Genomic DNA, 17,063 nt, shown 5'->3' with positions numbered 1-17,063 from the left:
AAATAGATTTTTCCGTGGAGTTTATTTTAATTATTTCTTATGAAAGTATTACTAAATTCTCTAATGTTTTTAGAGGAATCCATCGGGAAGTTACTAATTCATCTTCTAGCAATATAAAATCAGGTGCTTACCTCTAATTTTATAGTTTTCAAATCGTTTTAGATAAAATAAATAACTTAGCTTAGATTAACTGAGATTTTAGTAATACGTTCATCAGAAATAATTAAAATGTGAGCGTCGAGAAAACCCCCGTTATTATGTAGTCTTCCTCGAACGTCTCCGACTTCTTCTGCGATTCAAACCACTCTCTAAACATTCCCGACACTAATAAGAACAATTTTCAAAATTTTCAGAAAAATCGGTCCAGTAGTTTTGAGTCTATAGGAGACAAACAAAAATCAATTTTTTTATACTTATAGATAAATTATGTAATCATTTTATAATTTTTATAATTTGAGAGTGTTCAAAAGGAAGTCATTGAACAAGTGAACTGTGAAAAGGAACCAATCATAAAATTGTTGAAAATATACAATTATTTATTTTTTATAATCTCCTTTCCTGCAACCGGATTCGTTTTTGTGATTTGTCTAAAATTAACATTAACAAAGCATTTGTGTTAATTAATAACAATGTGTATTGTTTAACATAAAAAAAATATGTGTTACGTTAAAAACTCTAAGAAAAATTAACTGATAAGTGATAAGATGATAAGATAAACTAGTTAAGCATCATGTGATTCTGTGCAGCTCACGGAGGGACATTTGAGAACGGAGCACATCTTTAAACGGTGAGTTTTCATTATTTAATTTAAAAATGTAAAAAAAATGTTTTTATTTTAAACTAGCTGACATATACCCGGCGTTGAAAGGTTTGTTGTAAAGTTTTGAGATTGTAAATTCTAGTGTTCCTGTTGACTTACAAGTCATACATTCTACTTAGACTTCTTTCTTCGTTCGTCACTTACTAACATTCCCAGAAGAATGGGCTATCAATGCTAGTTATGCACTAGGTATAATAAAATTCAAAATTAAGTATTGCAAGATACAGTATGATGATGCCATCACTATTATTATTGTCAAGTGTCTATAGTAAATCTCAGTGTGTATTTTCAGCGAGCAAACTCGCATCTCTAAGTTCTCTCCTGTATAACAAGTCTAAATAAAGTAATTAAACAGTGCCTTTCTTAATCTTAGCAATTACTTTTCTTAATCTTACCAATTACATTTCTTAATCTTACCAATTACATTTCTTAATCTTACCAATTACCTTTCTTAATCTTACCAATTACCTTTCATAATCGTACCAATTACGCTTGCATGCCTTGCATTTATTCCGGATCTCCACATTTTGAACACGGCCATAACCACAGACATAGCAATTAATAGACGAGAAGATAATGGCGAGGGGTAAAATCAACTGTTGAAGAACGAAGGGCGTAAGGCTGACTGTGATTCGTCAATAAATCAATCTGACAGTAAATAGGCATCTCGCATTATAATATCACCATTTACTTCTTAAAAGTAAAATCTGCTTTTGAATGAATAGACATTTTTACACGGGAGCGCAAATTACTCGCCACGTTATGAACAAATTTGCGAAGTCCAAATTCGGCAAAAAAATTCGGTTCTATTTTCAGAGTCGAATATTTCGTTTAAGTATTTAGTTAAGACACTTTTATAAATGTTCATAATTTACTTCCCAGCAACCAACCAGCTTTGTGTTTCGCGTCCAGACGTTTCTCGATGTGATAGTATAATATGTTTCTAAAACTGATCTATATTTTACGATGTGAATATGCAAATAAAGTAAAATAATGCTTATATATGGAATGTAATACGACAATTGGGTTTATTCTCTTTTTCACATCTATTTTTACAAGTTTTCATAGTACAAGTCAACATTTTGCCGTGTTATTTCGTAAAATGAACCGATGATGCCTCGACCATAGTTCGCACAAGAATGATGACGTCACGTTTTCAAATTTCACTTGAGGCCATACGCGAGCCCAGCCGGCTCCAATGGAACCGGTATGGGGAGTGGGGATAATACGCTTTTAATCACTTAGGGCAGGTCTACTAATATTCATATGTCTATGGCCATAACAATGTTTTACCACACGAACGCCTCAGAGATCTCATTTCTACAGGATTCAGTCTACTTTCATCTTTCCTCTGCCAGTTGGATGCCTCACTGCCATTCATCAAGGCTGGCATCATCACTCCATTGTGGACAGCAATTTTTTTTTTTACGAAACATTACACAGGAGGCCCTGAGGAAAATAATCTCCTTCAGGACCTATTTCATCTTTGGGAATGCTGTGTAGAGGGTCTTTAAAAGGAAAGTAAGTTCTGGGAAGGGATAACTATGAGGGGTGGGTAGGAATCTTGGCGACGGACGTATTAATCCATCCCACCCACTACGATGGATGGATCTAGATCAGAGATGGGCAAAATTTTTAAGGAAAGGGCCAGATAAAATAAAAAATTATCTAGGCGGGCCGGAAAAAAAAATTAATTAAATAATTTTTTATAAGTGATATAAGTACTTAATACTTTATTTTTTAATTTTTACATCATGCATAATATTGAGTACATTATATGCTAAAAAGGTAAAAAAGTTACAAAAATTAATTATTCTTTAGAAGAGTATGAAGGCGTATGTGACAGATGAAACTGTGGCTGAGCTTCTAAAAGTTTATCATAATCTGGTAGAAACTGGGATGAGCTGATTCGCAGTAGTGAAGCTAAATGGTGGTCAGTCAATCGGTTTCTAACACTGTTTTTGCGAAGCTTCATAGTAGAAAACACCTGTTCACAGATGTAGGAAGATGCAAACATCGCAATTATCTTCTGAGCGTGAGATTTCAAGTTTGGGAAACTTGATTTTGACACGGCCTTGTAGAACTCAATTTTGGAAACGTTGAGAAACAGTTGCTTCAATTCAGTGTTACATTGCAACTCAATCAATTCGAGCTGCAATTCTGGTTTGACTGATTCACAATCCATATTAAATGGCATGCTAAAAATGTCCAGGTCCTGTTCTATAACTTTGAAGTCTTGGAATCTTCGTTCAAATTCGTCATAAAGATATTTCACGCTTTTCTCGTAGTTTTTAAGTTGGTCCTCCCTAACTGCAATAGTTTTTAGTCTTCAAAAATGGGTAAAGTCTTTCTTGACTAGTTGTTTAGAAAATAGATTCAATTGCATTTTGAAACTCCTGATATGACCCCAAATATTATTGATTAATTGATTTCTTCCCTGGAGTTTAAGGTTCAATTTATTGATGTGACTGAGAAGATCTGTAAAAAATGCAAAGTCTGAAAGCCATACAATATCTTTCATATGTTCACATTCGTCCATTCCTTTTTCTTCCATGAAAGAGATTATTTCGTCTTTTAAATCCCAAACTCGTTCGAAAACTCGTCCTGCACTGAGCCACCTTACTAGTGTAGTAAAGTACATCAGAATACTCAGACTGCAATGAGTCAAGAAACTCTCGAAATTGTATATGATTGAGTGCTCGTGAACGAATGCTATTAACAAGCTTAATAACAATATCAAGCACATGTTTCATGTCTAGAGCAGATTTACACAGAGCTTCTTGATGTATGATACAATGAAGAAACACAGCTTCGTTCCCAGGAAATGATTCCTTAAACATGCCTACGAAACCAGATTTCGTCCCTGTCATATTCGGTGCTCCATCAGTAGTTACAAATTTTGGTCAAAGGTACTTTCAAAGACGTGATAGTTTCTTGAAATTCTTGAAAAATGTCTGATCCTTTGGTCGTTCCCTTTAATGAACGCATGCAAGCTAATTCTTCAGTAACACAAAAGTTGTCATCAACACCTCTTATAAATATCAGTAACTGAGCTGTGTCAATTATGTCCGTACTTTCATGAAACGCAAAAGAACAGAATTTAAACTCGCTTATCTTTGACTCTAGTTGTGAGACAAACTGCTTATCAATTACTTCAATTCTAGAAGAAATTGTTTTTCGAGACAAACTTACTGTCTCAAAATCCTTTGTTTTGTCAGGACACAAAATGTCACATACTTGGATCATGCAAATTTTTAGAAATTCACCATCAGAAAATGCTTTGTTACTTTTTGCAATATTGTATGCTACAACGTAACTGGCATGTGTAGCTAGCTTTTGAGAACAGCTTTGTTTTTTAAAAATATTTTGCTGACCTGACAGTTTCTTACTTAGAGCTTCTGATTTTTGCTTCCGTTCCTCTTCGGTCATAGTTTCATAAGTGGCGTTGTTATGTTTTGTCATGAAGTGTCGTAAGAGGTTGAATTCCTTAAATACCGCTACAGCTTCATTGCATATGAGGCACACAGGTTTATCCTTAATATGTGTAAAAAAGTATTTCCAAGTCCGCTCATCTTTAAAAATACGACATTCTGAATCAACTTAACGTTTTTACTTGCCATTGTAACGATCAAAAATGTCAAAACACTACCAAAAAAGCACAACCATAGAAACACAAGCCAGGCATACAGCCGCAGAGGTGACTTGACACTGACTACGCACGCGACGTCGCGTCGTGACTGTCCGAACTACACTGATGAACATTGAAAGATTGAACACTGACCTTGACAACAGAGGAAACGAAAATGGTAGCGCCTGATTCGTCCCGAACTTAGCCGAGCAACACACGCATTGCACTTCACATCGCCATGCATTCGCCATGCTACCGATCTGCAAAGTGCGAGGTTGTGTGCAAACTAATATTATATGCAATAATACCGTACTTAAAACACAATGAGAAGGAAATCGTTAAGTATTCTATTCTATCTACGTAGAGTATACATTTTGTTCAATTGGTAAATTGTGGTAGGGTTATTCAAAACAATGTGGCGGGCCGGATTGACTAGCCTGGCGGGCCGGACTTGGCCCGCGGGCCGTACTTTGCCCATCACTGATCTAGATGGTCTCTCAACCTAGGCTGGAGAAGTCAAAAGGTCTCTCAACCTAGGCTGGAGGGTTCAAAAGGTCTCTCAACCTAGGCTGGAGAAGTCAAAAGTTCTCTCAACCTAGGCTGGAGGGTTCAAAAGGTCTCTTAATCTATACTGGAGAGGTCGAAAGGTCTCTCACCCTAGGCTGGAGAAGTCAAAAGTTCTCTCAACCTAGGCTGGAGGGTTCAAAAGGTCTCTTAATCTATACTGGAGAGGTCAAAAGGTCTCTCAACCTAGGCTGGAGAAGTCAAAAGTTCTCTCAACCTAGGCTGGAGGGTTCAAAAGGTCTCTTAATCTATACTGGATAGGTCGAAAGGTCTCTCACCCTAGGCTGGAGAAGTCGAAAGTTCTCTCAACCTAGGCTGGAGAAGTCAAAAGTTCTCTCAACCTAGGCTGGAGGGTTCAAAAGGTCTCTTAATCTATACTGGAGAGGTCAAAAGGTCTCTCAACCTAGGCTGGAGAAGTCAAAAGTTCTCTCAACCTAGGCTGGAGAGGTCAAAAGTTCTCTCAACCTAGGCTGGAGGGTTCAAAAGGTCTCTTAATCTATACTGGATAGGTCAAAAGGTCTCTCAACCTAGGCTGGAGAAGTCAAAAGTTCTCTCAACCTAGGCAGGAGAGGTAAAAAAGGTATCACAATCTAGGCGAGAGAGATCAAAAGACGCATCCGGACCTGGACAAACCTCACCCTATGAACCCGGGCGCCTCTGTTAAGCCACCAAACGTAGCGAAATAATGGATGATGTCAGAGGTGTTGGTTATCCAATAAATGGTTCCTATACCCACCTCCAAAATTATTGCTTCGCTTCGCTTCTTTGGAAAATATTTACAGCATTTGATTGTATTCCTCGGGCATATTGTAATGAATTGCAACGCCAGTTGTTCGAAAGACTCCGAGAATGTGAACACACGATATAAAGTTATCGTTTTACCAGACTTCATGCTCTGTTTAGTCGTGAATGTTAAACGAATTGTATTCATAGGTAACAATTATTTTAATGCATAACAATAGTGACTACCAGTTAGTAATGAACATAAAGTTTTTAGCGGTAGGTATTGGAAAGTAGCACGCTAAAAATATGCGAGCAATAATGGTCGAATCACACGACGCTATACTCTCAAAGCGTGGCCTATATCGCCATATCGCTCGCTAAACAATCCTATACAGACATGTCTCACGAAGCAAGTAATATCTTATATTATCCGTGTTTTTAACTCTTATTATTATAAGTAACAATTTTCATTAAAAAATACAACCTCATTCAGAATAACTTTCTCAATAAAAAAGACAACCTCATTCAGAATAACTTTTTCAATAAAAGACAACCTCATTCAGAATAACTTTCTCAATAAAAGAGACAACCTCATTCAGAACTTTCTTAATAAAAAAGACAACCTCATTCAGAATAACTTTCTCAATAAAAAAGAAAACCTCATTCAGAATAACTTTCTCAATAATAAAGACAACCTCATTCAGAACTTTCTTAATAAAAAAGACAACCTAATTCAGAATAACTTTTTTAATAAAAAAGACAAACTCATTCAGAATAACTTTCTTAATAAAAAAGAAAACCTCATTCAGAATAACTTTCTCAATAAAAGAGACAACCTCATTCAGAACTTTCTTAATAAAAAAGACAACCTCATTCAGAATAACTTTCTCAATAAAAAAGAAAACCTCATTCAGAATAACTTTCTCAATAATAAAGACAACCTCATTCAGAACTTTCTTAATAAAAAAGACAACCTAATTCAGAATAACTTTTTTAATAAAAAAGACAAACTCATTCAGAATAACTTTCTTAATAAAAAAGAAAACCTCATTCAGAATAACTTTCTCAATAAAAAGGACAACTTCATTCAGAACTTTCTTAATAAAAAAGACAACCTAATTTAGAATAACTTTCTCAATAAAAAAGACAACATCATTCAAATAATAACTTTCTCAATAAAAAGACAACTTCATTCAGAATAACTTTCAAATAAAAAAAAAAAAAATTTGTAATTTATATTACCTTGAGAAATATTTACAGGTGCACATCACTAGCCTTGACAAATAACGAGTATTTAATAGTAATGAGTAATGATATTGTCTAAATAAGTTCTTCATTTGTTTGTTACATAAGCCTGGTTCTCACCCATTTAGATGGAATTAGATCGAGAAATGGTTTCTTTGTAAGGTCATTTCGTTACTAAAAATAATTCTCACTACCTTGAGAAAAATCATTAAGCCAGGGGCTATTCGTGAACGAATATATACTTGAGAACCTTTTCTATAATCTCATAATAACTACTTTTACCACCACCCGAGACCCTAGCATGAAAGCAAACATTGACAAGATTGTCTATCAACAATATGGATTATTAGTCGACAGTTGTCTCGATTAAAATATCGTTAGTATACGAAGCTCGTTCGCTCTCTAGGGGATTTGTCAAAACCAACATCGACACGATAAAAGTTTATTTTTTATCAACAATGTTGTTTATTAGTCGACAAGAACTACTCTCCAAACACTCTTGGTACTAATAAGAACAAACTTTGAATTTTTCAGCGATATCAGTCGACCACTTTTCGAGTTTTGCGAGCAAAAACATACTCAGGCCAAATTTTTATATTTCAAGAAGATATTGGTTATTAGACGACATTAGTGAGCAGTACAATTAAATTTAACCATTCTCTCGGCTAAAGTATCGTTATTATACTAGGGGCTTTAACGTCAAATCCTACATCGACATGATAAAAGTATTTTTATCAACAATATTGGTTATTAGTCGACATCTTGTCTAAAGTTGTCTCGACTAAAATATCGATAGTACAAAAAGCCAGTTCGTTTTCTAGGGGCTTTGTGAAAGCCAACATCGACAATATCAAAGATATTTTTGTCAACAATATTGTTTATTAATCGACATTAGCGAGCGCGACCATTATATTTAACAGTTGGTCTTGACTTAAGTATACACATAGTAAAAGTTTTTTATCAACGATATTGGTTATTAGTCGACATGAGCGAGCACTACAATCACATTTTACAGTTTTCGCGACTAAAATATTGTTAGTATTCCGTGTCCGTTCGTTCCCCAGATACCTTATCGTCAAAGACAGCATCGACACGATTAGTCTTATCAACAATATTGTTTATTAGTCGACATGAACGCGCAAGCCACGTTTCGATCCTGGATGGAGGTCTGTCCGTCACCAAGGAGAAACTGTGTGTGTATTTCACTCTACATATTTAAAAAAAACATGTCAGGTAGTTTGTAATAATGTTCCAACAATAACAATAAACAAAGAATGACAAAGGTGTGTCGTGGTTTGGGAAGTTTGTCAACCGTACTTCCTGTCTGTCTGTGAACTTTCTCTGCGATAGTTGAATTCAATTTTCATGCATAAACAAACAGTAATTTCTTTCAGCAAGAATGGACAATTGAAAAAGTCATGTTTCAAATGCACGCTTCGAAAATATCGTGATATTTTTATAAACATCAAAATGTTGGACACAAAGAACTAACTAACCGTCACGCCATTCTGCAGGGGTAGGCTGAGAGAATAGGCCGCTAAACAACTCGGTTTTATCACGCACTTCTTGCTTCATTCATATTCATACATTGCCTCATAAATTTTACAATGGAGGCCCTGAGGAAAATAATTTCTCTTGGGGCCTATATCGTCTTTGGGGCTGCTGTGTGGAGGGTCTCATCAAGGAAAGGTAGGAGGAGTAGTTCAGAGAAGAAAAAAAAGGTATGAGGGGTGGGTAGGAATCCGGGAACCCGGGCTCCCCTGCTAAGTCACCAAACGTAGCGAAATTTGGGCGAACTTGGCAGAGGTGTTGGTTATCCAATAAATGGTTCTCGGGGCGACGGTACCCATACCGCCTCCAAAATTAAAAATTTCCTTTAGTTATTCTGACTCTTGATATGGCCCGATTAAAGTATTTAGTTCACTTGATCGTGCCATGTCTTCCTCTGGCGTCCCCGATTTTTTCTAACGTTCGCACACCGAGAAAAATGAGTATTTCTAATTATGTTAAAAATCTCTTCAAATTATTGGTAATCCGGTTAAAAATTTGATTGCAGGTCGTTTCCTGATAAACTATTAGCAAATTCCTAAGATATCGGAATACGTGTTCATGCACCTGCACGAGCCTTGTATACAATGACGAAATACTGAAGTATTAGGATTTTTATGAACAAGTGTTGCGACATCGTCATAATACGTTCGTAAATTACTAACAGTTTATCGGGAAACCTATCAATTAATTCGTTAAGGGCCTGCAATGTCGTTTTTAACCGGATTGCTAATAATTTGAATGCTTTAAGTTTTAAGGTCTAAATATACATACCTTATTTTTTATGTTTTTATTCAGATATCGAGTTGATAAAGTAATTAATTATATGAAATTCCTCCGATATAAAATAATCGCAAAATATGCTCCGAAAATTATAAAAACACATCTGGTTCTGTTATTTAACATGTTATAGATATTAATAAATTCACACTCTTTCTTTAAATGCTACTTATCTCAGAAGCCAAGAGATTTTTGCTCTACATATTTTAAATAAGTCGTGTTTTTTTAAATACTTGCTGATGCGTTTCTCGATTTTTCTCTACTTTCTATAAATATAATATCCATGTATTATATATATAAACCTTCCGGAAGAATTTCTCTAAATGATAGTGAAAATCCTATCAAAATCAGTTGCGTAGTTTAGAAGAACTAAGCTGACAAACAGACAGAAGCGTATAGCGATTTTGTTTTATACTATTTAGAGAAAATTTTAAAGAAATTTTCACTTAGGCCTCTTTATTATAATCATTTTTAATATTAGCGCGCTCTCTCTATCATTCGTATTTTATTCGTCCTTCTTTTTAAATGCTAATAACGAAGCCTTGAGATATTTTCAAAGGACATCTTCATTTTACTTATCCGCCGAATAAATATTTGAAATCCTTAGAAGTTTGGCAAAGTTTTAGACAACTGTAAGCCCTCGAAAGTTAACTTAACATTTTCTTTGTCATAAACTTTGAGAAACTCTGGTTTATGTCAACAAAGATATACTGACTAATTAATATCCCCAACTGGGAGATCTACACTTTCCTACCACAATATAAATTATGGTATGATATATGTTGGTATGAATTTCAACTAATTATATTAGATATATTTGTTTTCCAGTAGCGTAATGATACGAATGATTTGTCGGCAATCTTCCGCGCAATTTTTTCTGTGGATGTTTGTTAATATTTGACGTTTGTAAACGCTTGGATATTCGTAATGCAGGGTTTTCCAATAAGAGGTGTTATTTTGAATAGCCCGCTATTTCGGTAGATGTTACTTTTGAAGCTGTCATTTTTTGACATTTGATAAGTAGAAACTACGCCATTAATAAAAATGGAACGATACACGCTTCAACAACGCATTGAAATTATTAAAATTCACTTGATTGAATCAAATGCAAATCAACTTGAGTGATGAGGCCCATTTCCACCTCGGTGGCTTCGACAACAAGCAAAATTGTCGCATCTGGGGCTCGGAAAACACAAGAGTTATTGTTGAAAAGCCTCTCTATCCTCAACGTGTGACTGTTTGGTGCGGTTTATGGTCCGGCGGAGTCATTGGACCTTACTTTTTCGAAAATGAGGCTGGAACAACAGTTACGGTGGATGGATCGCTATCGAGAGATGATTAATGATTTTTTATGGCCGGAATTGGATGGTATTGATCTGGACAACTTTTAATTTCAACAAGACGGCGCTACGTGCCACACAAGCAACGAAACCATTGATTTTTTACGATTGAGTATCAAAATAATACCTCTTATTGTAAAACCTGTATTTGTGTATTTTTGTGAATGTTTGTGGATACGCCTGCGGATTTTCACTTAAGGATGTTTGTGGATATTCGTGAAATTTGTGGATGTTTGAGGGTGTTATGTTTGTAGATATTTGTGTATTTTCATAGATGTTTACGGATATACCTGTGGATTTTCATTTGTGCATGGTTATGGATTTTTGTACATGTTTATGGATATTCGTGGATGTTTGTAGATGTTGGTGTGTATTTGTGAATGTTTATGGATATTGGTGGATGTTTGTATATATTAGTTTGTAGGTGTTGGTGTGTGTTTGTGAATGTTTATAGAAATTGGTGGATGTTGATAGGTATTAGTTTGTAGATGTTGGTGTGTGTTTGTGAATGTTGGTGTGTGTTTGTGAATTTTTATAGATATTCGTAGATGTTTGTAGATGTTGGTGTGTGTTTGTGAATGTTTATAGATATTGGTGGATGTTGGTAGATGTTAGTGTGTGTTTATGGATATTTGTGGATGTTTGTAGATGTTGGTGTGTGTTTGTGAATGTTTATGGATATTTGTGGATGTTTATAGATATTAGTTTGTAGATGTTGGTGTATGCTTGTGAATGTTGGTGTGTGTTTGTGAATGTTGGTGTGTGTTTGTGAATGTTTATGGATATTTGTGGATGTTTGTAGATGTTGGTGTGTGTTTGTGAATGTTTATGGATATTCGTGGATGTTTATAGATATTAGTTTGTAGATGTTGGTGTGTGTTTGTGAATGTTGGTGTGTGCTTGTGAATGTTGGTGTGTGTTTGTGAATGTTGGTGTGTGTTTGTGAATATTGGTGTGTGTTTGTGAATGTTGGTGTGTGTTTGTGAATGTTTATGGATATTCGTGGATGTTTATAGATATTAGTTTGTAGATGTTGGTGTGTGTTTGTGAATGTTGGTGTGTGTTTGTGAATGTTTATGGATATTCGTAGATGTTTGTAGATGTTAGTTTGTAGATGTTGTTGTGTGTTTGATGGGACCCAAACGTGATGTCAACTCAACCACCGACTGGTCAATCAGATAAGATTATTAAATTATTAGATTAGGTTAGGTTAAGTTACTCTTAGTTTAATCTAGATTTACGGATACAAATCAGTTGAATATCGATGGTGAATTACAACAAACTCCCGAATATTTCATATTAAAAATAAATAATGATTATTATTATTAACTAGCTGACGTGTACCCGGTGTTTCTGGGGTTATCGTTATATATTATAGACATATACCATCGTGGACTTTTCTGTAGGCCTTATTAAGATATACAATTCCGTAGTATATTATTTTGATGTATCTCTTAAGTTTTAGCCAGCGCGCTGCAGCGTTGGCAATGTAGTGCCCGAAAACATCAACTTTCCTCTACTTTCTATAAATAAAATACGCACGTCATATATGTAAACCTTCCGGAAGAAATTCTCTAAATGATAGTGATAACCTTATCAAAAACCGTTGTGTGGTTTAGAAGAACTAAGCGCACAAACTGAATTTTTGATTTCGCGACTTTTTCAAAATTGCACGAAAAAATAGATTGCGATTGTCTGAAGTTAGGCTCACAATCAGTTAATAATACCATCAGTCAACTGTGTTTACTTTGTGCTAGGATATTTTTAACAGCTTTTCGTCACCTGCAAAAGAGTAAATAATTCTTAGTTATTCAGGTCAATGTTACACTTTTATTAGTACTCTTTGTTTAACAGGTCTGTAAAACACGGATGGCTTACTATTTAATCACCTGTCAATTAATTATAGTAGAATTAGCATTGAGAAGGAGTACGCGGTTTCAAATCCCGTCAATTTTGAAATTTTCGGACGTGGTACTACTACGATATATGAATTATTCTGTGTTTGAACCATAGACATATGAATATTAGTAGACCTGCCCTGAGTGATTAAAAGCGTATTATCCCCACTCCCCATACCGGTTCCATTGGAGCCGGCTGTGCTCGCTTATGGCCTCAAGTGAAATTTGAAAACGTGACGTCATCATTCTTGTGCGAACTATGGTCGAGGCATCATCGGTTCATTTTACGAAATAACACGGCAAAATGTTGACTTGTACTATGAAAACTTGTCAAAATAGATGTGAAAAAGAGAATAAACCCAACTGTCGTATTCCATTCCATATATAAGCATTATTTTACTTTATTTTAAGCATATTCACATCGTATAATATGGATCAGTTGTAGAAACATATACTATCTCATCGAGAAACGTCTGGACGCGAAACACAAAGCTGGTTGGTTGCTGGGAAGTAAATTATGAACATTTATAAAAGTGTCTTAACTAAATACTTAAACGAAATATTCGACTCTGAAAATAGACAAATTTTTGCCGAATTTGGACTTCGCAAATTTGTTCATAACGTGGCGAGTAATTTGCGCTCCCATGTAAAAATGTCTATTCATTCAAAAGCAGATTTTACTTTTAAGAAGTAAATGGTGATATTATAATGCGAGATGCCTATTTACTGTCAGATTGATTTATTGACGAATCACAGTCAGCCTTACTCCCTTCGTTCTTCAACAGTTGATTTTACCCCTCGCCATTATCTTCTCGTCTATTAATTCCTATGTCTGTGGTTTGAACTCTCAACCCTATGGGAGGTCCGCAGAGATCGGACCAGATGGTAAAGTTATTTTAACCTTTGGTTTCTTGCATAACTAACTATCGATGGGTTGAATATTCCAATAATAATTTACGTTTGACTAGTTGTTAGCGTAGGCGAGATTTTACCCACGCTGTTACAATATAACTCCCCATCGCCCACATCAATATTGATTCAACGATCTGTACCTTCCTCGAAATTTGAAACAATATCTTCTGGTAATAGTTACAACTAGTGATGTTCATCCGGGAATATTCCTCTAGCAAGGCGATGCACTACGTCGTGTAATAATTTAAATTGAGCCGCTATCAATAACAACCCTTACGTAGATGGCGATAAGGTTTAAATTCCCTCTTAACACCATCTACCTGTTTTGATTTATGCAAGAAAAAAACATGGCCAAAAAGTGCCTTTTATTTTATTTTGTGGATGTTCAGACATAAATATTTAATTTTTTTTCGATCATTTTATAAATAACTTAATTTGCTACATTATACAATAAAATCACAACCGAAAATGGGTTCGCAAGTAGGAGATTTTGAACTTTAAAGCAGTTTTCATAGGCCTTTTACATTATTTTTTTCTGGGCTTATAAAAAGACTTATCTTAAAAATACTCGATTATTTCAAAGGCCAAGATGTATTCTACTCGCAGTATTTAATTAAAGCATCTAAAACGTTTCTAGGCGACCAAATTTTAAAACCAAAAACACATGATTTTGCATTACTACGTATGGCATCGCCTTAAAAAGTATTTATTAAGAAAGTTACTCTGAATTAAGTAGTTTTTAACTACTCAAGCTAATTTGTTCGGTTAACAGCCATCACCCGTAGAGTCAATTTTTCGCATTTCGGAACAGCTTCGGAAGAAGGTCTCATAAATAAATCAACGTGACTCCCTTACTGCAAAAAACTGCACATTTCGAAACGATTCCAACTGGCCACAACGTCATGTCTGGTAAGAAGGCTGTCATCAACGCCGCCGAATTTACGAATAAAAACGAACATGTCGTTTTAAATCGAAAATGGCACTTTTAAATATAGAATAACTATAGAAAATTTATTTGTCAACATAAAAATAAAATAATAATAAAGATTATCAGATAAATGGTTGCCGGGGCGGCGGTACCTAAACCTTCCTGCCAAATAAACCCCGGTATTTTCCTCTAAAAGTTCTGTTCTCAGCATTCTCTAATTAATATGATACATTTGTAAAAAAAACATGATATCTTTGAAGGACACAACTACATAAGGATTTTCCATTTTATATTAAAATTTTCCCCGTTTCGAGAATAATCCCCAGAAATAAATTCCCGGGAATTTACCCACTATTAGGTACGACTAATAATTTTCAAATATCGATATTTCATTTTATACCAATATTGATTCTACGAAGTCAATCTCAAACTTTGGAACAATAATGTCTTCTCGAACCTTCGAGGAAGTGGTAATACTAGAAGTGTGTTTCTATTAATTAAGCTCAAATTTCCCCTACTTCTAGTGAAATTAAATAAACGTTTTAAAATTTTTGAAATTTATAATTCATTATTAAATATTATTCGAAGGATATACCCATCATTTTAATATATCATCGAATAAGAAGATATACTAAACGAAACATGAACCAGAACCAGACAAAGAAAAAAAAAAAAGACACTTGGTCTTACCGGGATAGGCGTCTTAAATCACTCGACCATTGTGACCTATTTTATCATCTTGCAACTAATTTTTCTCATATTTTTGGCATCTAACTTTTAAAATGAAAAAAAAGTTTCTAATGAAATTGGTTTGTAACCTAGATAGTGTCTCGGCTAAACATATCCGATTTTAATTTTATTTTTAAGTATATCTTAAAGGGAAACCTTAATGCTAAATCACTATTTTGATTAATCTTTATAACTAATTGGTGTACATTATGACTACCAAAAATATGCATTGAATAAATTGAAGGTTTTCCTATCATTTCGCTTGAGTAGAATACAAATAAAAAAATAAATTACTCAATCAAAAATATATATAATATTTTTTCAATAGAAATGTATGAACGCATAAAGGAAACAACTTTTGATAAATACAGTATTATAGCTAAGATTATCTGTGACAGTTTCACTTGATTAATTTTTTTGCTTTCGTATAAAATGATTTACAAAATAAATAAAAATCAGTTTTGTGCTTAAAATCGAACGTTTCTAGACTCCGTTTGTCAAGCGATTTGAATGCCTATTACCTACAATATAAGGTACACCAAGAATGTACACATTTTTGGCTTGCAGCTTCCTCTTAAGTTACTCACATCGTCGTGTGTGCCAATAGTTTTAGAAACATAAAAAAATTACAGTAATTGTCAAACAATGGATCTTTAAATATATATATATTTTTTTTTTTTATGTGACACCTCACAAGAGTGTCCCTGCCTGTGCAGTGTACAGACAGGGGAACTATGTCACCACCCGGTTGGGCGGCGTTGTGAGGCGGAATAAGGTAGGGGCTGTAGGAAGGGATTTGTTAATGCGGGCCTTGAAGAGGCTCGGATTATAGGAGGGAGGAAAAACAGATGCCGGTAGCTCGTTCCACATACGAGCCGACTTACACAAAAACGAGTCGTAAAAACGGCCCGTTCTCATGAAGTCAACGTCAACCGTGAACGGGTGTTCAGTTCGTGTCCGTCGAGTTTCGCGCACGTGCACCGGTGCATCAGGAATGAATGCTGCTAGCTCCTTGGAGCAGGCTCCATTGAAATACCTGTAGAACAGACACAGCATGCCTACATTGCGTCTATGCATTAGAGAAGGCAATCGGTCTGTTAACAACGGATTGTCAATCAGACGGATCTCTCTCCTTTGCACAGATTCAAGCAGGTTTATCAAGTATTTTGGGGCACCAGCCCAAAGGTGGCTCCCAAATTCAATAGTTGGGCGGACTTGAGACTTGTACAGGGTCAGCAGCTGGTCACTGTTGAAGAATCTCCTAGCCCTGTACAAGACGCCCAACTTTTTGGAGGCCTGATTTACTCGGGCTTATATGGATCCCCGATACTTGAGCTGGTCTGATATAGTAACTCCAAGCATTTCAATGGAGTCTTTATTGGGGAGAGTGCTCCCATCAAATTGCACCAGACAGTCATTGATCTCCCTCTTTGCCGAAATCAGACACGCTTGGGTTTTTGAGACGTTGAAACTGACCAAGTTGGCTTTACCCCAGGCACGAACCATCTCGAGGTGGTGGTCAATTTTTTGCTTCAAAACTTTAATTTGAAGATGCTCCGAAGATCTAGTGTTAAACGCGTGCCAAACATTTGAAAATAGTCGACTTTTAAAAACGCGTCAGTTCTACGACGCGTTCGTGACTTGAGTTGAGTTGCGTTTCCTCGCTCCTACAACATGGAAATCATGATTATTTATGCGAATAACGCACAAGAGTCCCAACAGCTCCCAACTGTCTGAAGCAAATGGGGACTATGGCAATTGTGAGGTTGGGAAGGGAAGGAAAATGTTAAGAGGAAAGTTGGAATGAACCTGGCTGTATAGATCTGATCAGCAAACATAGTGAGCAAAATGTTTAGATTCTGAATTTCATTGGAAGAAAAATATACAAAAATCTTACTAAAGAAAAAATAGTTTGAAAAATGTGTCTTTTAAAAATGTGTGTTTTATA

General features: G+C 35.3%; 1 protein-coding gene across 1 annotated transcript in view; it reads left to right on the top strand.

The window, feature by feature from the left end:
• The first annotated feature begins 708 nt into the window (after positions 1–708).
• The window catches only part of LOC149414970 (prion-like-(Q/N-rich) domain-bearing protein 25), a 75,455-nt gene continuing 59,100 nt past the window's right edge, over positions 709–17,063 (top strand). The window contains exon 1 of the mRNA XM_089643580.1: positions 709–787. The gene's annotated coding sequence lies outside the window, so the exon portion shown is untranslated. The remainder of the gene's footprint in view (positions 788–17,063) is intronic.

Source organism: Hesperophylax consimilis, chromosome 19, assembly GCF_061612785.1.
Source record: "Hesperophylax consimilis isolate HC1 chromosome 19, BYU_Hcon_1.0, whole genome shotgun sequence".
Taxonomy (NCBI): domain Eukaryota; kingdom Metazoa; phylum Arthropoda; class Insecta; order Trichoptera; family Limnephilidae; genus Hesperophylax; species Hesperophylax consimilis.
Note: the sequence above shows the minus strand (reverse complement) of the source record. Positions and strands in the feature narration are given on the sequence as shown.